The following is a 24251-nucleotide window of genomic DNA, read 5'->3' on the forward strand; positions in this document are numbered from 1 at the left end:
GGTACAAGGGTGAGCTGCGGGCAGGGTACATGGGTGAGCCATAGACAGGGGTACAGAGTTGAGCTGTGGGTAGGGTACAGAAGTAAGCTTTGGAGAAGGGTACAGAAGTGAGCTGTGGGCTGGGGTACAGGAGTGAGCTTTGGACAGAGATATAGAGGTGAGCTTTGGAGAGGGATACAGGGGTGAGCTGTGGACAGGCGTGAGCTTTGAACAGTGGTACAGAGGAGAGCTTTGGACATGGGGGAGAGGTGAGCAGTGGATAGGAGGTGCATAGGTGAGTGATGGGTGTTGGTTTTTTAGGGAATAAAAGTTGTAAAGTTTTCACTGGGGAAGATTTTTACGTGGTAGGCAGGGACAGCATACATACAGTATAGCATACAGAGATCATTGGTGCAACAATGTCTCTTTAACGCCCGCTGTAAAATTAGGCCGCACCTGCTCGATGATGCAGACCACATCACTACTTCTCTTTCACCCCCCCACTCCGGATTTGAGTTCCTGCACCTATTCTCTGAGAAAAAAAAGCCCTGGAGATATAAGTTTTAAATTTGCACAGGGCTCAACAAATCCCAGGCCCAGGATTCCAAATAGCTTCCTGGAACCTGGGTTCACACACTGCTTTGCATTGACTTCAATGGGAAATCCCGTCTCGTAGACTTCAGAGGGAAATCACACCCCGTAGACTTCGATGGGAAATTGCACCTCATAGACTTCAGTGGTAAATCAATGACCCGTGCACTTCAATGGGAGATCACACCCCGTGCAGTTTAATGGGAAATCGTGTCCCGTGCACTTTAATGGGAAATCGCATCCCGTGGACTTTAATGGACAAAAGCCTCCCGTGGACTTCAATGGAAAAACGTCTCCCGTGGACCTCTATGGAAAAACGCCTCCCATGGACATCAATGGGAAAACTTCTGTCAATAGCAATCATGTGTGAACACTTATCTCCATATGCCAGTCTGCTCTATCACTTGCGAGTCTGGAACGCACAGCTTCAAACTTGCACAGGACCCTTTTCATAATGGCACCCAAAACACAGTGCGTGTGGATCACATCTGTGTGGACCACCTCAATAGGAACACAAAATATCTAGCCTTTCATGCGAATCTGTGAGTTTCAAAATGAATCTAGAATTGCATATGTGAATTAAGGTGGCTCCATTCACATCTGGGTGTTTGGGATTGCAGTAGAATCACTGTGATCGCAAAACGTAGGTTCAGGTTCCATTTTCAATGGCGCCTAAAAACATGGTGCTGTTTTGCAATGATTGCCGGATGGCAAATCCCATTGCGTGAAGTCCCAGATGCTGGCAACCCACACTAAGCTAAAAAAAAATGTCTCATAAGTTTTTTTTAGCTGGCTACTAGATTCAAAGCAAGAAAGTTTATAATATTAATAATAGAAACCATAACAGTATAATTGTTTTTGTTTTTTAATTTTTGGGTTTTTTTTTCAAATTATTAACTACAACAGAAAGAAAATAGCTGTACCCAAACAAAATTTCCTTCCTTTTTTTCACACAAATAGAGCTTTCTTTCAGTGGTATTTGATCACCTGTGCGCTTTTTATTTTTTTGTGCTATTTTTCTGCTACATGTTTTTGGTAAAAAAAAATCCCAGTAAGTGAATATTGATTGCTCTGTGTGAAAGTTATAGGATCTTCAAACTATGGTATAGAGAATGGAATTCACACAGCTTTTACTTTCTGACTGCCCATCACATTTCTTGAGTTGCTAAAATACCAGTCACTAGTCACTTAAATGATATATTGCTCACACAAGCCATGGGTACATGTGGAATTACACCCCAAAATACATTCTGCTACTTCTTCCGAGTGTGGGGGTACCACATGTGAGAGACTTTTTGGGAGCCTAGCCACATACAGGAGCCTGAAATCCAATGACCACTTTGAAAGCTTGACGGTGCGTAACTTCCTCATTTCACTTCCTCACTACCTATCACAGTTTCAGAGGTCCTGAAATGCCAGGATAGCACCCCCCCCCAATAAACCCTTTTTGGAAAGTATACACCCCAAGGAATTTAAAAAGAGGCATGGTGAGTATTTTGCCGATATAATTTTTTCTCACAAGGTTTTGAAATATAAAAAAAACAAAAAAAATGTTTTTGCTTTCTTTCTTCATTTTCCAAAAACTTATGATAACAAATGAGATCTGCAAAATACTAACCATGCTTCTTATCAAATTTCTTAGGGTATCTACTTTCCAAAAAGGGATCATTGGGGGGGGAATTGGTGCTATCCTGGCATTTCAGGGCCTCCTAAATTGTGATAGGTAGTCAGGAAGTGTAATGAGTAAATAAAGCCCTTTAAACGCCTGAAGGAGCATATTGGATTTTGGGGTCCTGTACTTGGCTGGACTGCTAAAGTCTCTCACATGTGGTACCCCCATACTCAAGAGATGTAGCAGAATGTATTTTGTATATGTAATTCCACATATACCCATGGCTTGTGTGAGCAATATATCATTTAAATGACAACTTTGTGTAAAAAAAAAAAATGTTTTTGTCTTTTTCCAAAAATTTGTGGAGAAAAAAAAAATCTTTAATGGAGTTTAAAGTTTTTTTTTAATTTTTACATTATTTTTACACTGTCCCTTTCATTTTTTTTAATCACTTTTACTGCTATCTCAGGGAATGCAAATATCCCCTATAACTGCGATGGACATTGTCATACATTCATTTTTGAGAAATCTGGGGTCTGACTCTAGATATCTCTTCTGCTCTTACATTATCTAATCTCACCAAGATCGGTGTGATCAGATGCTTTCCCAATTTACAAATGGTTTATATCCTGCAAAACTGAAGTGATGAAATGCTGGTAAGCTTCCGATTTCTTAGACTATGGAGATGATTGGCACCATTCCGGTCTCCAGTCAAATCTATGGTTAGCTGGCAGAAACACCGGCTGCATTCTCAGGTTCCCCCGATGGAATGATGGGAAAGCCTGAGAAACAGTGGGGGAGGGGGGGAGGCATCTTCTCTTGTAAAAGCAATCCTGCAGCTAATTAGCCACTAGGATTGCTTTTACATGAAAACCGATCGCCAGCTGAAAAAAATTATACCAAGATCCTGATATAACCACTCAAAGTCCGGTGATGTACCAGTACGTCGTTGGGTATGTATGCTATGTTCTTTTTTTCTTCTATGCAGCCTGTGTACTGAATTAAAAAAGAAGAAATCTCTGCCAGAAAAAGTGTGTGGTATGCCCACCATTAGAATACCTCCCTACATCCACCCACTTCTAATGGTGGGCACATATGAAACGTTCTTCTTTTTTTCTTTAGCCCATGGGCTGAACGAAAAAAAAAAAACTAACAGATTCCTCTATTCACATCGGTCGATGTGGATGAAGGAATCTCTGCCAACAATTTTTTTTTTAAATATATACCGAAGCATAGGGGCCATCCACCCACTGGCCACCCCAGGCCCCCATGCTTCGGCATATATGCTCTTTTTTAACTGCGGATGAAAAATCTCATCCAACAGCGCTGCCCACACTGACGTATGTATATTCTCAGAGCAAGTTCCTGTTGCTGTCAGAATAAACAGGTCAGTGCTGCAGCTAAATGGCATTCCTGCAAAGAAAACGACATTGGTTAACAATAAAACAGTAACTCAATAAAACAATTTTTAAATGAAATATGTCCCCAAAAATGTTATTATATATGTATATATATATATATATATATATATATATATATATATATTTTTTTTTATTTTTTTTTTAAAGCATAAGCATATTAAAACTACTTCAAGCCAACACACATCTTAAAATATATCATCATAATAATATTAATATACAATAACATTTTTTTTTGTATTTTTTGTAAATCATTAACTATGAGCAGAAAATATTTTAAAATTTGTAATATTAATAATAATAATAATAATAATAATAACAATAAAAATATAATAATACAAATAATTTTTAAGCATAAACTATTAGACTACTACAATAAAGAACATATTTTAAAATATATAATACTAATAATAATATTCAATAACTATATATTTTTTTGGTTATTTTGTTTTTTTGTCAAAGCATTAAATACTATAACTTCTACAAGACAGAAAAACTTTTAAAATATATAATACAATAAATACATCTAAGCTGATAATATTATAAATAATAGTGTACAAGCGGCGGAGGAGAGGAGCTGCTGAGAGGGGAACAGGAAAGGAACGGCCGGGGCGGGGATGATGGCCTCCTTGGGAGCTGAGCTGAGCAGGTGAGGAGGACAGAGGGCAGGAGAGTCGGGGAGGTGGATGGAGGAGGCCGGGGGGCGCATAGAGGAGGTGGGGGGGGCTTTGTGGAGAAGGTTGGGGGGGTTGTCTGTATAGAAAGGCTGATAGGAGGTCATGTCTGGAGATGGGGGGGGGTGTTAATAGGGACAGACATAGCTAGGGCTCCCCCACCTGCCCCCCCAGTGTTCCCCCCCCCACATCAGCACCCCCCCCAGCGTCCCCCTCACATCTGCCCCCTCAGCGTTCACTTGCCCCCTCAGGGCCCCCCCCCACCTGCCCCCACAGCGTCCCCCCCACCTGCCCCCTCAGCATTATCTTTACCCCCACCCCCTCAGCGTTATTCCCCCCCCTGCTCTTTCAGCATCATTCCCCCCCTCTGCCCCTTCAACGTCTCCCCCCCCCCCCCCCCACACACTTTCAGCGTCATTCCCTCCCCCCCCCTCACTTTCAGCGTCATTCCCCCCCTGCCCTTTCAGCGCCACCCCCCCCTGCCCCTTCAGCGTCATAACCCCCTGCCCCTTCAGCGTCATAACCCCCCCCCGCCCATTCAGCGTCATAACCCCCCCCCCCGCCCATTCAGCGTCATAACCCCCCCCCCCGCCCATTCAGCGTCATAACCCCCCCCCGCCCATTCAGCGTCATAACCCCCCGCCCCTTCAGCGTCATAACCCCGCCCCTTCAGCGTCATAACCCCCCCGCCCCTTCAGCGTCATAACCCCCCGCCGCCCCTTCAGCGTCATTCCCACCCGCCCCTTCTGCGTCATTCCCCCTCCCCCCTGCCCCCTCAGCGTTATCCCCCCCCGCCCCCTCAGCGTTATTCCCCCCCCCGCCCCCTCAGCGTTATTCCCCCCCCCCGCCCCCTCAGCGTTATTCCCCCCCCCCCCCGCCCCCTCAGCGTTATTCCCCCCCACCCCCTCAGCATTATTCCCCCCCACCGCCCACTGACCGGTCAGTATACTACTGACAGGAAGGCTCGATGAACTACCACAGCCCTGCGTTGCGCCGCGGTCATTCATTGAAAACTCCAAGCTGACCTCCACAAAGGCTGCAGGAACTTGTAGTTGTCCCATTCACAGAACACTGTGATTGAGTGACGTGGGCGGAACCCCTGCACGGCCACGTCTTTTTTTTCTTAAATTGTGTCAGCAGGGAGGAGAAAATCCCCCACTTGCTGTCCCAACGGAGATCAGGGGGGTTGTGGGGGTCGGTCCATTCAATACATGCTACACCCTGATTATGGGTGTAACATGTTATGATAGGTGAACTTATCCTTTAACCCCTTCCCTACCGGGGACTTATACCCCTTCCTGCCCAGGACAGTTTTCAGCGCTGGCGCAGTTTTAATGACAATTGCGCGGTCGTGCAACACTGTACCCATATGACATTTTTATCATTTTTTTTCACACAGATTTTCTTTTGGTGGTATTTAATCCCCTCTGGGTGTTTTATTTTTTGCGCTATAAACAAAAAAATAGCAAACAGTCTAAATAAAAAAGTGTTTCTTTGTTTCTATTATAAAATTTTGCAAACAGGTAATTGTTCTCCTTCACTGATGTGCTTTGATGAGGCGTCACTGATGAGTCGGCACTGATGATGCTACACTAATGGGCAGCACTGCTGGGCACTGACTGGCGCCACTGCTGGGCAGCACAGATGGGAAGCACTGCTGGGCACGTGAGTGGCACTGCTGGGCACATGTGGGTGGCACTGATCATCAGTGCCGATCTGTTTTCAGACAATTGCCGGTTATAGGCAGGACTTTCCTCACACTGTGACAGCGTGAGGAAAGTGAAGCCGACGACCAGCAACTGCATTTACCCAGTGATCTGTGTGATTGGACACAGCTGATCATGTGGTAAAAGGCCATTATGATTGCCCTTTTACCACATCACGTGATCAGCTGTGTATATAGGACACAGCAATCACGGAGATCACCAGATGCGCGCCGCTGGGGGCACGCGGGAGGGCGCGTTCTAGGAGGATGTCGTATGACGCCTTCCCAGAACTGGACAACCGCGCTGTAGCCTTCATTCAGCTATAGGCTATTTGTAAAGTGGTTAAGAAGCCAGTACCTGATGACGTCCTTAACAACCAGCTATTCACCAATATGCTTTGCAATGCAACACATTTAACACACACCACAAAACGCACAGCAACCGCGGTATAAATGTGTGAAATATGCATATGTGTTTTTGCCGCAGGTCAGCGTGAAAGTAGCCTAAGTGATGACACAGCCCCTGTGATGTTGCTTGTCACATGGTGTTTCAGGGAAGTAAACAGAGGAAGGCTTGTGAGAGTGAGAACCTATACTGGAGATCTGTGATCATGTCATTACAGCAAAGGTGTCTTCACATCGCAGCATTTCAGGATACTGAGAATATTCATTAGAATGCACACGTGCCAGAGGTGTCACCAGGAAGGTAAACATCAGTAATGTATTAACCGCTTCCCGTCCACCCTATATAGAAGTACTGCTACAAGGCGGCACGGGTGCACAAAATCACTTGTATATACTTGATTTTGCATTGCCAGGTAGTGGGCGCATGTGTGCCCTACCCGTGCCATCATTAGCGGCCGCGGCTATCAGTCACCACACCTGGTTATGGCCAAACATCTGTAAAGGGGGGTGGGGGGGGAGAATGGTTTGTAAACAAAACAGTTCTCTTCCCTGTCGGCTCCTGCACACTGCTTTGCATGGCTGTGCATAGCACTAACACACAGCCCCATAGTAACACAGCACACAGGTTAACCCTTTGATCGCCCCACATGTTAACCCCTTCCTCCCAGCTGCCATTAGTGCAGTGTCAGTGGTTTTTATTAGCACTGATCACTATATTGGTGTCCCTAGGGATGTCAGTTCCCTCCCAGTGTCAAAATGGCCACCACAGTCCTGCTATACGTTGCCGATCGCCATCATTACTAGTAAAAAAAAATAAAAAATAAAACCCAGTATATATACTGCCATTTGTAAACACTATAAATTTCACGTAAGCCAATTAATATACACATATTGGGATTTTTTATAGCAAAGACATGGAGCGGATTACATTTTGGCTTAAATTTATGAGAAAATGTGATTTTTAAAAATTTTTTACTTGACATGTCTAATAGCAAAAGGTCAAAAATATTGTTTTTTTTCTCAAAATTGTCAAGTCTTTTTTTTTTTTTTTTTTATTGTGCAATAAATAAAAAACGCATAGGCAATCAAATACCATCGTACCATTGAGCAGCCATAATGCAAAAAAATGGCCTGCTCAGGAAGGGGGGTAAATCCTCTGGAGGGCAAGTGGTTAAAGGTTAATTCCCCTTTTGTAACATGTTACCCCCATATTCAGAGTGTAACATGTTATGAAAGCACTGGCCCCCGCTCCCTGCAGATCCCCAGCTTTGTCAGCTAGTGAGGGATCTTCTCCCCGATAGCTGTCAAATTTTTTAAAAATGTGGCCGTGCGGGGCTCCATTTGCCCGGCCGCGTCACTCCTCTGTGAATGAGAAACTACTAGTCCCGACAGACTTAGCGGCTGTCAGCTTGTAGTTCTCAATGAACTACCACGGCACTGTGGAGCACTGGGGTAGTTCATTCAGTCTTCCTGTCAGTATATCTGCTTGCTTGTATATTCTGTATGGGGTGAGCAGATGTACTGACAGATCTGCAGGAGACCTGCATGGCATCGGTGATCTGCCTATCGCTGGTGCAATGCTTTCCAGGCATCTGCAGCAAAAAATAATGCACATTTTTTTACCTGCAAATAAAATGTGCATTTTTAATTTTTTATATCAAAAGGTGAACTTATCCGTGAACTAAAAGGCTTTGGAAGGTGAGAATACCGGCAGCGAGTATTATGGAGTATTTTCATTCTTGTGATTAGAAAGCCTTAAGGTATAACTAAGGATAAACTTTTTTTTTTTGGGTAGAGTGGACAGGGATTGGAACACCTGTCAGGTTCTTATTGCTGTCTGTGTCCCTGGGAGATTCCCCCTCTCTGTTTGTCCTGTTTGCCATTATCATCGAAGGTAAAAGTCAAAGAAAATCCCAAATTTTGTGTTGTCCCCAGAAAAGTAATAGAGGGAAAATCTTCCAATGGGGGACCCCAAAGGATTCCCTTAATTTGCAGGGATCTTCTTCACTTCCTGTTTTGGCTATGGGACAGGAAGTGAAGGTAAATCTCCCCAATGGGACACAGATGGCAAAAAATAAAACTGACGGGGGTTATAACCCTCCCTTCCTCTATCCAAAATGAAAAAAAAATGTTGCCTATAGTTCTACTTTATACCCCTTTTAAAATATTGAACTCTGCCGTAGCAGGATCAGTGATGTTCTCGCCCATGCCGTCCCTTCTCCCGCTTGTCTCCCCCCCTGGCGCCAGCATCTCAACTGTGGGCACCCAGCTGTGACACCTTGTGGCTTCAGAGCCTTGTGCCCACTGCGCATGCACGAGTTGTACTGCACCTCCCGAATGGTCCGTCAATCTTCTGTAAAGTGTCCTAGAAGACTGTGAGGGGGGAAGGAGGAGGGCTTGCCAGAACCAGGGATCCGCTCCCCCCCAAAAAAGTGCGAAATGTGGCAGTGGAGGGGGTAGGAGGCAGACAAGCAGAGCTGCCCGTTTTGGGTGGAGCTCCCTTTAATATATCTCTAAATTATGTTTTTTTAAATGCAAGCAGTAGCTGAAGTTTGATTTATTATCAATAACAGTCATAGGCTGGGGGAACGGCAAGACCTGTAAGTGTTAACTGCAGCAGAGAAAAATGGGGTTCCTTCCCTGCCAAACAGGACTGTGCTCTGTGGCAGAGCTGTGTAGATCTCAGGACTGGAGGGATAGAAATACAAATCCTCTGTCATATAAGACCTGTATAAATATTTCAGCCATATGTTTGAGGTTAATATTATATAAAGGCTGGTATGTGTGAAATGTATTTATAGATTTTGTTGTTTCTTTTTGTGTATTTTTCTCTCGGTTTAAAGTTCCTGCTGGTTTCTCCTTGATCAGTGATGGTCCAGTGAGCTGAGCAGTGTGTGAGATGATTCAGTAGGAAGTTGGGACCATGGGGCAGAAGAAAAAGCCATTTCTCAGGTTACTGGAATACCTGGTGATCATAGGAGCAAGGTAAGCCATGGTTCCTTTTCATGTTTTATCACTGGAGTACTACAGCAGGCATCACTCGGGCAGTTTAGTTCTATAACCAAAACACAGCATACATTGTCAGCAGCAATCCACTGCCTATCCAGAGCACCTTTTTATTCTTAGTAATTTCAGATCATACACTAGAAGGATAGATGACATTTTGGCAAAAATCAATATTCCATCTCTCTGTTCTCTCCCTCCTCTTTGGCTCAGAGACAGCAGCGGGAGCCATTGGCTTCTGCCAATAGCAGCCAGTGAGGAGGAAGCTGAGCCAGGCTATGCTTTGTGAGTCAATGGACACTCAGAGCTGGCTCGGCAGTGAACCTGCACGAGTGCTCCCATAGCCAGTGGCTTGCTATGAGGACACTTGGCAAAGGGGGAGGAGCCAGGACCACCAGCGAGGGACCTGAGGGGAGCGCAGAGCAGGTATGTATGACATGTTTATTATTTTAAAGAAAATGAAATGGATTTAGAATCACTTTAAGTTGCTGTTCTGAGACAATTACAGGGGATTGCAATATCTGTTCTGCTTTTGAAAATGTAAAAGTCAACACATTTTTCAGTTTAAATCCGCTAAATACATTTAAGATGCATCAAAACAAAAGTATTGTAACAAAAACAAAACAAAGAACATTTTGTCCACTATCTGCAATGCTGCTGAGAAGGACCCTTTCTCGCTGTGTGGAGGCAACGGTTGCCTTTCAGAGACCTGATACACCCACTGCTGAGTCAGAGACAGAACTCTCCAATCTGCAAGGTGCATGAGTGTCGCTGATCCCAAAGCTATAGGTCTGTCCTCTGCAGAACAATCGCTGCTTCCACAGAAAGAGCAAGGGTCCTTCTCTGCAAGATGCTGTCAGGGGACAGTCTTTTCTTCTCAGACTGTGACTGCTTACTATAGTAAACACACAGACGATGTATACTTTTTTGTTTTGAAGCCAGCAACTGAAAGTTCTGCCTGATACACACTACAAGTTTGTTTGTTTTTTCCGTTCAGCCCAGCGGTGATCCTGCCAGTAGGGTTGAATTCAGGATTCTGTGGTGGCCACGTGAGTTATTTCAAACCAAACTCCATAAACGGTGTCATCATGGACCTGCCTTTGTGCACCTGGACTCAATCATTTGGCAGAGTTTAGCCATAAAGTGTATGTACTGTATGATACAGCCAGCTAATTTCAGAAACCAGTTCACTGTGGTCTCTGGAAGGCTAAAGTCCCCATTTCATGCCACTTGTAGACATACATTATGCCATCCAGCACACTGATACAAGAAATGTTCACTTTTTGGTTGTCAGTGGTTTTTTATAAATGTAACATTTTGATGGGTGTGCATAGACAGACTTGGGTCACTCTCTCCTAGTAGAAGAGAATTGGGAAGTTGGTTCAGCACATTGTATAGGTACAGCTAAACCTGCATGGTCTCCATTTGCTGATATGCTTGCATCAGGTCTTAGGACCATAGAAATTCCAATCTGTTGGCCAGTCTCTGCGTCTTGTCTGGTTTTTAAAGTGGTAATAAAGTCTCCATTTTTTTTGCCTTTTTAATATATCAAAATCCACAAATAAAACACTCCTCGGTAAATCATTTTATTTACAAATATGAGGAAACACTTATTGCACTGAGGTTATCACCGTTGCTGGCTGCAGATGTTTAGCAGTGCTTCCCCAACTCTCTGACCAGGAAGTGCAAACTGAGCACATCACAAGATGACCCTCTTTGGGACTACATGTCCCAGCATCCAGTTGCCAGTTCTTTATGGTGAATGTAGTTATCATTTTTGCAATGACAGGTCCCTCCAGTCATTAAGTGGAGGAGGGAATCTTGTTTAGTGTTTTGCAATTTACAGCTTCTGATCACGATGCAATTAGTAAGCTAGTAAGGTGAAGAATATAAATATTGCAGTGAATCGTTCCACATCTAGAGATGGGAAGGCCTGGCAAAAAGTTTTTTTTTTTCCTGGAAAAATTGGAAAAAAATGAGAGCGTGGAATATGCTCTTTTACAAAGATAATATATCTATGGCATGGCATTCAAACTATAGAACATGAAGAAGTTAACCCTACACTCTCCCAATGACACCAACGATGGGGCACAATTCCTTCCAAGGACTCTAAGAACAGGAAAGTAGGTTGGGCGCACGTCAACGATGTTGCAGATAAAACGTTTATTGGAATCTTCAAGAAAAATGCAATACAAACATGACGGCTCCCACAATACACAGAGAGCAGTAAACGCGTTTCACACAGGCATGTGCTTAGTCATCACTTAGTCAGTAATGTCTGTATCAATACACATTTACTGTTCTCTGTCCATTCAGGGCGCTGTCATGTTTGTATTGCATACCAATAAATGCTTTATCTGCAAAATCATTGAAGTGCTGCCAACTTACTTTCATGTTCCTTCAGTGCTACAATCACGGATTGGGTCGGCACCAATTGATGTGTGGAGGGGCTGTGCGTTCATGCACTCGTCTAGATTGGTCCTCCACATTTTCTACAATTTTCGTTTCCTCCTTCCCAGTGACAGGAACGATGGGGCGCCGTTGCTCCCAGTGACAGGAACGATGGGGCGCCGTTGCTCCCAGTGACAGGAACGATGGGGAGGATTTTTTTTTTTTGCTATAAAAATGAAAGATGAAAAATTTTGAAAAAATAATCCAAATTAGTTTATAACCAAGAATTATAATTTTTCAAAATGTTTTACATTTTTTGTTTATTTTTTTATATTATTATTATCATTTGTTTTTTTTTGTTTTTTTTTTAACATACCGTCACCCTAGCAGTACAGTGTCACCATGTCACTGTCACTACTTGTGGGGGGTGATGAAGATTTTTTTTTTTACACTGATTGCTTTTACACCCATAAAGGCTGTAAAAGCAATCATTTTTCAATGACACTTTGAATGACAATTGCGCGGTCATGCAACACTGTACCACTGGGATTTTTATTTTTTTTGCTATATAAGTGAAAGTCCCAACATTTTTTAAAAATGTGCTTTTCTTATAACCGTTTGCAAATAAATAATCTTGGCCACAATTTATTCAGTTATCTTTTTAGTAAATTATATTATCATTTATGTTTTGGTTTTTTTTTAAACATACCGTCACCATAGTGATACTGTACTTCTTGTGGGGGGTGATGAAGATTTTTTTTTTTTACACTGATTGCTTTTACACCCATAAAGGCTGTAAAAGCAATCATTTCTCCTTCTCTCTGGCTGCATTCTTGCTGCCATTGAGAAATACTGTGTGAGCTGTGATTGGTCACAGCTTGTCACATGATATAAGGCTTTTGTGCTCTCTGTGATCATTCACAGATTTCACACGTAGTATGCAATGATGTTAGAAGTAACATCTTGCCTACTACTATTCATTTGATCACTGATTGGCCAATCAGTGATCACATGATCAGAACCTCACACAGAGGTCCCGTACAGCAATCGGTGTTTCACTGTGTCCCAGGGAGCGCACCCAGGCTGAAAGTGGCCGGCGCCGTTTATGAACGGTAACCCGCCCCTGCACTGCTTCTGTCTGGCCATTTATATACATGAGCCGGATGGGAAGTGGTTAAACCATACAAGAGGTGTAGAGCTAGTTGCATTGAAACGGCAGCTGCCGCATAAAACGTGCCCGCAGGCTCTCACCACTCTAAACGATATGGGCATCTAGTGACAATGTAACGATCGTCACATGGTTGGCAGATAAGATGATGGTTTTAATGTCATCCAAGTGAGCAGACCGTGACAGCCTCCGAAAACCCCGCCGGGTTACAATAGATGACCCTCTGGTTGTAAAGGCTCAAAGTAGTAGTCTTAGGTAGTGTAGCATCCCGTTCAGCCACTTAAAATGGCCAGGGGTGGTCCCAGTTTAAAGGACAGCACCTCTATGTCTCAGACAAACCATTACTTTTAAAAGTAATAGGTGGAAATCAATATAAAGCAATTTTAAACATCCACGGTGGTACTATAATTGCATGTTAATTCAATATATTAAACGGGGTCCACTTTTTCTATAGTTATTCATAGAACAGAACCCAATTATCAATGGCACAGACAGTGGTAATTCAAAGAACATTAAAATGGGGGAAAAATTTCAATTAAAGGGAATAGTGACCATCATGGCTCTAGAAAGACCTTTAAATTCATTTCATTATTTAACCCGGGGGGTGCCAAAGTTTTTATTTTAATAATCCAAGTCTTTTCTTTCTTCAATAACTCCATATTAAAGTCACCTCTCTAAAGAAGCATGGTGGTTTGGGACTTCCTAATCTTTTTGCCTATTTTCAGGCGGCTCAGATAGCACAATTATCGTGTACTACGGCCAGGAGTTATGTCCCCCAGTGGGTTGGCATTGAGGCCTTATCTTGCTATCCGTAAGCTGTTGGGGCTCTTATGTGGCTTCCCAGTCGCTTGCGTCCTCCTGTTCTGTGTCCTACGTTGTCCTATTCATTAACGGTGTGGGATAGATGGTGAGCTCGCAAACATTTATTCTCCCCACATACTCCACTAGCTCCATTTTTTTGCAATCCCGAGTTTATACCTGGCTTATCACCGTCGGTGTTTCAATGGTGGATAAATAAGGGGTTGCTGCGTACCTGGATGGGCTTCGCCCCCGTTCTCTCCACTGTTTCTTGACAAAATATCAATTGCCTCCTGGGGAATTATTTCATTATTATCAACTTATCTCATTTATCGGTATTAAACTCATATTAATCACAGAACCTTGCACACTCAGTCCGTTGGAGGTCTCCTGTGGAGCAACTGGGATGATGAGGGGTCGTTTATCCATTGTCTATGCTTCCCTTGTTGACTAAATTATCTTATATGACTCAATGGGAACGGGATTTGAATAGCTCATTAGACTTGGATACTTGGCGAGATGTAGCCCATTCTTTATCAAAGATCTCGATTAAACGCTACTTCGTTGGTCTCTGGTTCCCAAGCGCCTTTTTCTGACTTTTCTAGTCTTAATCCTTATTTCTTTTCTTTCTCTGAATTGGTCTTTGATACTTTTGGTAAATCTCTATGGCACTTTGGTGCCTATGTTCAATGATAGATGTAAAATTTCCCATCTGGTGGTGATGGTGTCCTTTGTATATAATGTGGTTGACTAGGGATATCTTTTCTATATTTCTCATGTGCTGTTATGTTCTAAGTATATGTTTATATACTCCATCTCACCGTGTCGGTGCATATTGTCTCTATTTCTATGTATACTGTTGTATACCAATCTTTCAGTAAAAATATTGAAGTATAAAATCACCTCTCTAACTTGAGGGCAAAGAAGCCTTTCACTTTCAGACTTTTTTGTTTGGTGATTCCATTTTCCAGAGCTCAGTTCCCTGCCTATGTGGCTGAATACGTGTGTTCCCGATATATGAGACTCTGGATGGAAATGACTCATCAACTTTGCTCATTTAAGACGGAGGGTAGTTGTTTAGCGATTAATTTGTTACTGTGTGTGGCCCGGGTCATTTTAAGGTGATAACGTTATCATACCTCATTTTAATGTGAATGGAGGATCTGTTGGCCTAATAGGTCTATTATATTTTTGTGAATTTAATAAAGCTGTTGGTTCTCTTTCAAAACCTCTTTCTTTGGGGGGTCTTCTGGATCCCCCAATATTTTTTTCTCTCTGTTGTATAATCAAAAAAGTGTGCTGTCCCTTTAAAGTTGTGTGAAACGTATGCAAATCACCAAATAATAGTATAAATTGACAAACTGAAAAAATATAAAATGTAACATTTGTAGCATTTAAAAGCAACTCAAAAGGTTCATGTGATCTATATGGAATCCACGTAGTGAAGAAAGTGCTCAGTGTTGATAAACCTCCACTTCAAAAAAGTGCTCCAGTGCTGGAAAAGTGCTCCTCAAAGGGAAAGAGAATGGCCTCTTACCAGATAAAGTGGATCTCAGATGATAGAGATGGAATAAGCTGATCACTCATTAACCTCCCTGGCGGTCAAACTAATCAATATTTTTGAATGTCAAAACGGTACATTGTTTTGCATGGAAATATTTTGGTTTTTTATTGTAGGCCTGTAATTCTTAGGAACAACTCACTTAAATCTGTCCAAACAAAAGTCTAGTAAACATCCCGGGTATGATAAAGTTTGAAACCCGAAATCATAAATTATAATATAAATAATTATAAAAAATAATAAAATAATAATAATACATTTAATTCAATAATGTAGTCAAACTAAAAACACTGAAATTTGCAATAGAACACCAAGTTCGCACATCACTGAGCTCAGTCGCAGAATTGTTTTCAGTGTCTGATGATGAATCTCCCAACGAATCATTATTGCTCAATTCTGCAAGTGGTTCTAATTCACTATAACTGTTCTCTAGCTGGTCTAAAACCGCTAAAAACGCCAGTGCACGATGACGTCTCACCAAGACTCCGCCTGATGCGTTTCTGCAAAACCGGCATGCTCTGTTGCTTGGTTTCAAGTGATCAGAGCTCCTTAGGAATCCATTACAGGTCAACATACACATCCAGGGGGGTTGGCAGATCAACTCCATTTCAATCTTATCATACGTAGTAAAATGTAATTCAGACATTTTCACTTTAAGAATGTTTGTTCAATTTTCCAGTCATTAGTGGATCAAACTAATGTTCATTTTTGACCACAGTGGCAAGAAAATTCGAAGGAGCTGGATGGAAAGTTTTTCCCAAATGAACAAATTTGCAACAGTGTATGTGGTTTTCATTTGGGAAATAACATTTGTTTCAAAATCAAATGTTAAAATCAAATTCAATTTTCGAACGACAATCATCAAACCATCAAATGTACTGAAAAATTTGGAATGACTGTTCATATGAACATTCGTTCAAAAATCTAATAGTGACATTGGCTGGCCCCCTCCTCAATTGATATTGGACCGACTTCTGCAGGTGTGACATTTTATACCAGGTGTGTGGCTCCACTCCTCCCCCTGGGGGAGTTCATGTGCATCTTCCATTCTTTTTGATGAGACGTCTCGGGTGAACCAGAGGTTGTTGATGTCGGGTTTTTTTTAATTGTTTGAAGACACGTTTTGGGCTTTGTTCCTTTCCCCCATTTCTGTTTACATCTGGTCAGGAAGGAATAAGACGTAAAATGGAAAAAGCAAGATATTGTCAAGACAGTTTTGGATCATTGTGGTCTCTGTTTTGTTTGACTACCATTTCTGTTATTCTGTTTATTACGGGATCTGCATATCCACATTGTTCTTTTTGTGTGTAATCCTACTGTTGCAGTAATGTCATTCTGGATTCTGTAAGTACTGTTCCATTTTCTCTATTATATTGACAATAAACGTTGTTTGGATTAAAAAAAAAAAAAGGAAAAAAACAAATCAAATAGTGTATGGCCAGCTTCTGACAGCAGTCACAGTCTGTTTGCTTAGGCTTGGTTCACATATATATTGGCATTTGATGCTTTCTCCAGAGCTTTTTGCAGCTTGCTTTGCGTTTTTCTCAGCGCGTGTTTGACGCATTTTGCATTTTGTTCAGCTTTTTGTTAAAGTAAATTTTTGTTGTTGCTAGGCAGAATAAACATGCAAAATGCGACAAAAATGCACTACTGTGCACTTCAGCAGCTTCTCCATTGAAGTCTATTGTAGCAAAAATGCTGCTTTTTGCTTTGAAAAAGTCCGTGACACTTTCCGAAATGCAGCAGCAAAAAAGCATAGATGTGAACATGTTCCATAGGAAACCATGTTAAATGGATTATAGTGCGTTTCTGCAAAAAGCGCTAAAGAAAACATTAGAGTGAACGGAGCCTTAATCTGCAGTTGGTAAATGGACTACATTTTCCCAGACAGATGTTTTCCTTTGCACATGACAATTTTTATTGTTTGCACACCACACCCTAAAGTTGGCCATACACTAAACAATGTAATTGTACAATCTCCTGAGTGACCAAAACTATGTAAGTCTAAGTTCACACCTATGCGTTTTCTACTGCATTTTGCAGAAATGCACAGCCATCTATTTAAAGCGGAGTTTCACCCAAGAGGGGAAGTTACGCTTTTATGCTTTGTCGTTCCACCCCCTACCCCCCCCCCCCGCTCCTCCGCATTAAGGATTGGCACCATGGGGGAGAGGGTACCCAAATTTGTCAGGTACCCGCTCCCACTACCGCCGTGATCGCCTAGGCAATCGGAAGTGGGAAGTGGAAGTTGTCCTCCCTCCCCATATTCTTCTGGGACACTGAAGATGCGCCAGGGAGAGAAGGCGGCCGGTGAGACCAGCGGTGGTGAGGACACCGCTGGACCGAGGGACAGGTAAGTTACTGTATTTTAAAAGTCAGCATCTACAGTTTTTGTAGCTGCTGACTTTTCTTTTTCTTTTTTTGTCAGCTGGACCTCCACTTTAACATGATTTCCTAGGAGACAGGTTCACATCTCACGTTTTCACCCGGTGTAATTTTTGGAGAGGGTCAGGAACTTTTTTAAATGCAAAATGCATTTTTGGTTTTATAGAATTCAATGGAGACACTGCAGAAAAGCATGTAGTGTGTTTTTGTTGCGTTTTTGATGCATTTTAATCTGCCCAGCAAAAAGTTAGAAAGAAAAATAAAAAACGTAAAGCGTATCAAAAACGCACGTGCGACTGCAGACACTCTTTCTGAGACCGGAGCATAATAAATTGGTCTCTAGCTATTACTCCGCACTGATTCTGATAGATCGTAGACAATGCCATAGAACTAGGGAAAGATGGTATGCTCTTGTCCCAGATCTGACAGCTCAAAGATGGTCAGAAGTGCTTCGGTCATATGTGACTGTACCGTCAGGACCTTCCATCTGCCCCTCTACAGCATGAAGATCTGGAGATGCTGACTATTACCCACGACCAACCCTGAGAGCCCCATAACAGAGCACTTTGATTGGCTATGCCGCTAAGATTATTTAAGATGGGTAGGAGGGACTCTGCAACATGTTATAAATGTTCAGTGACTTAGCCTGGGTTCACATATATGTGGTGTATATCGCATGTGATTCGTACAGGTACCGCACCGCATTCCTGTGCAAATCACATGCGATTTGTGTGTGATGCGATTGGAGCCATACATTATGCATGGCTCCAATCGCACCACACCCGCACCAAAAAGGTACAGGACCATTTTTTGGGTCCTCACTAGAATCGGATGGGTATTCACCACCTATGTGATCCAATTCTGCACATTGCACCGTCTTTTTTGGACCGCTTTTGGGGTGTTGTTAACGTAACCTACACACCAGCAGCAGTTCGCATGAACGGGGTGCGATTCTGATGCGGTGCGGAATTCGCACAGAAAATGCTGCGAATTCCGCACTGCATCAGTGTGAACCAGGGCTGAGGGAACATTCCTGCATATGGTCTGGGAGTGTGCTATGGTCTGACCAATGTGCTCACGTCACCCAATTTATAGCAGATGTGTTTGATTTACCAAATATTTGTAGCCCACTTATTTTCCTCCTGGGGGTAATTGAGGACGATATTATAGATAATGTCACGCAAACCTTCTTGAGATGATTATTTTTTTATGTGTGTAAATTGATCGTGTTACATTGGACACAAACGGATGTCCTCGGTTTGGCAGCCTGGAAAAAAAGAGTGAATTATAATGTCCCACTATATGAAATGACATATGAAGCAAGAGGATGGCCTAAAAAATGTCTTTGAATTTAGTGTAGATGGATAGAATCATCGGATACAGTAGACAACAGTCCTGGAGGGGTATAATTACTGTATAGAATATGATCCATTGTTGTCTTTGATTATTGGATGCACTGGTACATGACACTGTGGTGTTCCCAGTATGTTGAAAGGTTGAGGAAGTGTGGGAGTTCACACCACAAAGTTTGGTTTCAAATTTGATTCCAATCTTTCTGTGTTCCTTTTCTTTTCCTGACGATTTGTCTTTTTCTTAACTATCTCTATTACTAAGAAGCAACATCTTACTACTGCACACAGAATAATACATGTGAAACTGCTCTATGTACTTGTGGTAGCCGTCTTATTATATTTACTGTATTGGCTTTGCAGACAACATTTGATTAGCCATTTGGTTGTGTTACATTGTGCAATGTCTTGGAAGAACTGGATAATATTTACGGACTCACTTTTGTTCTTTTCTGTATATTTCTTCAAAGGTTTTGTACCAGAAATTGTTTTTATACAGACCTGTTATGCTGTATATATTTGTGCAGATGGCAATAAAACAATCGAAAAAAAACAAACACATGTACAAAAATGCATAACGCATCGCAAAAAGCACTGCAGAAACAGATCAAAGGCAAACTGCATAGGTGTGAACCAGGCCTGATAGGAGGACAAAGCTAAACAATCCATTTAATTAGTATCAATTAATCAGGTCCTTGCTCTAGAATTGATGGTAGATCTAAAGGAAAGCCTACAATCAGATTGTATGGTGGATGGTTAGTTTAGGACTCTGTTTCACTGTTTTATGTGTTTTTTGTATTAAACATTTGATACAAAAGATTCTTAAAATGGCAACCAGCAGGTTTAGGTGATCGTATCAGTACTTTGAACTGGATCCTGAGGAGTACAGGCAGCCAAGGCAGACCTAGGACAATGAATGTGACCCAGTGCAGGCCTATAACTCATATTTCGAGTGTAACACCGAACTTAATAGGGATTAACTTCCTTTATTGCACAATGTGTATTGCATCAATTAGGAAACCTTTATCCTGTGTCCTCATTTCCTGACGATCATATTGAGTGGCAAAGCACAGATGGCCACACATCAATGCCTGGAATCCAGCCTTGTGTCATCTTATCACTGGCCTGTAGTTCCCATATCATACAGTAGGGGGCGCAGCTGGTGGAAAAGGAAGCTCCTAAGACTCCTAAAACAGCGGTACAAATGACAGAGGCCAACATCCACCGATTTCTGCAGCGGTTTCTGCCACCTGTGAGCAGCTAGCTGCAGCCACAAAGCCCTGTACACTTAGGCTAGCTTCACACCTATGCAGGTTGTGTTTGAGCCATTTTTGCATTGTCTTTTGCGTCGCGTTTTTGCCACGTTTTTGATGCGTTTTGCTTGTTTTTAAAAAAATAAAAAATTATTGTTGCTAGGCAGATTTAAAATGCAAAATGTATCAAAAACGCATCAAAAACGCAGCGCATGCTTTTCTGCAGCGTTTCCATTGAAGTCTATAAAACTAAAAGCACAACTTTTTGCGTTAAAAAAAAGTCCCTGAAAACGCAGAGATGTGAACATGTCCAATAGGAAATCATGTTAAATGGACTGTACTGCATTTCTGCAAAATACAAAACGCTGCAGAAAATGCTTAGGTGTGAATCTGGGGTAAAGGCTTCTTTCATACTGATCCGTTTTTCTTCCACTTTTGCCTTAAAAAAGTGGAAGAAATACGTGTAAACTTAATCCTATGGAAGTCTTCACACTGATCTGTTGCAGGTCCGCTGCATTTGTGGTGCAGGTTTGGTGCAGGAAAAAATTCACCAATAATGCACCTCTCCATTGAAATAAATGGCAAATGTGGCAAAAATGCATCAAAAATGTACCCTCGTTGCATTTTTGTTGCTGTTTTTGAGTCATATGTTCTGTAAAAAATGCACTGCAAACGCAGTAAAAACCCACCAAAAAATGGATATGCATTTTTGCTATGCATTAGTGTGAAAGTAGCCTTACACTCCGATCACATTGGGTGCGATTTGGCTGCGATTTGGGTGCCAGGCGATTTGCAAATCGTATGCCAAGTTGCACCCTATTGTCTGCTATTAGAGCGGATATATGTGTGCAGTTCCAAATTGGTCGGAGCCGCACTGATTTCTAAAGTGATGCCCATCACCAGCAAGGCTCCCATCATCCATACACATCTGCACCAGAGGCTGCTCAGTAGCTCTGAGGAAAGGGTCTCGTCCCCGAAACGCGTCAACCATTTGACCGCACTGACAGTTGGATCACCTTGCTTGCCGTTGTGGCCATCGTCATTATGCAAATGCTCTTTAGATACATGCTTGGTCTGTGAGTATGTTTTTACCTTTCATACCTTTCAATAAACCTTGGATAATGCACTAGGTGTGTGCACCACCTCTTTATTCTTTATCTAGTCCATGCACTTCTTTTGTTGCGATTTGCATAGACATCTGCGCCAGATGTCTTGCAAATCGCAGCTGAAATCAGCTTCACTGTAAGTCGCACAATTTCAAAATCGTTTTTGATGTGACCGGGGGGGTTAATGACAGGTCACCAGCAGCTGCAATTAGCAATGGCTGCCCACACAGCCAGTAATTACCTGCAATGATTGCTGCTGGACTCAGCCACATCCTGCCTCTGTATATTGCACCAGGGCTAGTCGCTCGTGTGAATGTAGCCTTATGCCTTGGCTTTCATGGGCCAATTCAGTTTTACTCTCCCCAGACCGGGCAGGTGCAAGTTACCACGGCCACAGGTTGTGTTCAGCAGGTAGTACCATGGTAAACAGGACCCAATAAATTGAAGGGGGCGCTCCTCAGCTGCCTATCTTTTACTACCCCCCCCCAACTGCTTGTGTAAACTAAGCCTTAGGGCTCTTGCACACAGTTAGCAAAAACTGTCACTTATTTTTACTGATCTAAATGCAGCCCATATTTTTTGACCACTTGAGCGCCAGAAGATTTTACCCCCTTCATGACCAGACCATTTTTTTTTTGCAGGTCGGCACTGCGTTAATTAATTGGCGATTGCGCTGTCATGCAATATATTTTTTTCACACAAATAGAGCTTTCTTTTGGTGGTATTTGATAACCACTGGGTTTTTTTTATTTTTTGCAATATAAATTAAAAAAGACTGAAAATTAAAAAAAAAAAAGCAAAACTTTTTTTTACTTTCTGCTATAAAAAAAAATGCCACTTTTAGATGCATTTTTCTTTTTTTTTTTTATGCCTCTAAACACAGGTCAGTATTTTCCAATGTGTTCACACACATTGTGGCATTTAGAATATTTTAGAACAGGGTTTAGGGGCATAAAAAATGTCCAAAACCTGCCTTCCGAGAGAGACGCGTACTGGCGTAATTTATTTAATATTTATTACAGGTACTTGTATTGCGCCGTCAATTTACGCAGCTATATACACTGCTGAAAAAAATAAAGGAATGCTTTTTAATCAGAGTATAGCATCACGTCAATGAAACTCCTGGGATATTAATCTGGTCAGTTAAGTAGCAGAGGGGGTTGTTAATCAGTTTCAGCTGTTTTGGGGTTAATGAGATTAACAACAGGTGCACTAGATGGGCAACAATGAAGCGACCCCCAAAACAGGAATGGTTTTACAGGTGGAGGCCACTGACATTTTTTTCCCTACTCCTTTTTTCTGACTGTTTGTCCCCCTGGGAGGATGAGAAAATCAAAATGTCGTCTAAGTAGACGATGACAAAGATGTCCAGGAAGTCCCTAAAGATGTCGTTTACAAAGTGCTGGAAGGTGGCCGGCGCATTGCACAACCCGAAAGGCATGACCAGGTATTCGAAATGGCCGAAACGGGTGCGGAAGGCCGTTTTCCACTCATCCCCCTCCGTTATGCGAACCAAGTTGTAGGCTCCCCTTAAGTCCAGCTTGGTAAATACTACTGCAGCTTTTAAGCTCTGGAATAATTCTGGTACCAGTGGTAACGGGTAACGATTTTTGATTGTGACCCTATTCAGCTCCCGATAGGCAATACATGGCCTCAAAGTCTTGTCTTTCTTTTCTACAAAGAAGATCCCTGCACCTGCTGGGGAAGTGGAGGGATGGATGAATCCCTTCCGGAGGCTGTCCTCAATATAATCCTTCAGGGCCCCTAATTCTAGCTCAGAAAGGGGAAAAATTTGCCCGAAGGGAATTTCAGAACCGGGTAACAGATCAATAGGACAGTCATATGGGCGGTGAGGGGGTAGAGTATCTGCTCCCCGTTCACTGAACACATCAAGAAACTTATGATAGGCTGCAGGAATCACTTGTTTTAGGCTGGCATCCCCTTCAGAGCACAGGAGGACCTGGGGGACCTCCGGGCCCGAAGTTCGGCACAGTTTCCGACAGTAGTGGGAAGGGAACGAGACAACCCCAGTTTCCCAGTCAATTTGGGGGTTATGGGCCCGCAACCATGGGAGCCCCAGAATGACTGGGAACAGGGGTGATGCAATAGCATCCAGGCGGAGGAGTTCCCGGTGCTGACCGGCAATGGAAGTCACAATGGAAGGGGTCTCCTGGTTAACCACCCCTGACTTTATCCGGGACCCATCAGCCAAAAAGATGTGAAACCCCTTCTCCTTTGGACGGAGGGGGATACCCTGCTGGTGAGCAAAATTGATATCCACAAAACAGCTGCATGCCCCCGAATCAACTATGGCCGTCACCTCTACGGTCCTTTCTGAAAGCTGAAAGGAGAGGGGGACAACTAAGTATTGGGACGGATTCATATTGCCAATAGATAAAGAAGATGAGGTGAACTTACTCAGTTTCTGCGGGCAGGAACGTACCATGTGACCAGCTTCACCGCAGTAGAGACACAGATTCTGGGAGCGTCTGCGCTGGCGTTCCTCTGGCGGTAGTTTAGGCCGTGCCAGGCCTAGCTGCATGGGTTCGGGAGCATCTTCAGACGGCAGGTTCTGCATGTTTGGCCTAGTATGTTGACTGGATCCTTGGAATGACCCCCAGGTATTTCCGCGACCCTGACCAGACCTCTCCAATCTGTGCTCCCGTAGCCTACGGTCAGTTTTAATGGTGAGTGCAATCAAGTCCTCTAATGTCTCGGGCACCTCCACCCGGGCGAGCTCGTCTTTCAGAGCCTCAGATAGGCCCATACGGAACTGGTGCAAAAGTGCAAACTCGTTCCAGCGAGTGTCTCCCATCCAGCGCCTAAAGTGAGAGGCGTATTCCTCAGCCGCTC

General features: G+C 42.8%; 1 protein-coding gene across 4 annotated transcripts in view; it reads left to right on the forward strand.

Moving 5' to 3' along the window:
• Positions 1-24251, forward strand: part of LOC149468331 (uncharacterized) — a 654932-nt gene that overhangs the window by 93698 nt on the left and 536983 nt on the right. For all 4 annotated transcript variants that reach the window (XR_016311739.1, XM_089670290.1, XM_089670291.1 and 1 more), the window contains one exon: positions 9228-9369. The gene's annotated coding sequence lies outside the window, so the exon portion shown is untranslated. The remainder of the gene's footprint in view (positions 1-9227; positions 9370-24251) is intronic.

Source organism: Staurois parvus, unplaced genomic scaffold (assembly GCF_062004578.1).
Source record: "Staurois parvus isolate SC_StPar_1 unplaced genomic scaffold, SC_StPar_1.0 ptg000089l, whole genome shotgun sequence".
NCBI lineage: Eukaryota > Metazoa > Chordata > Amphibia > Anura > Ranidae > Staurois > Staurois parvus.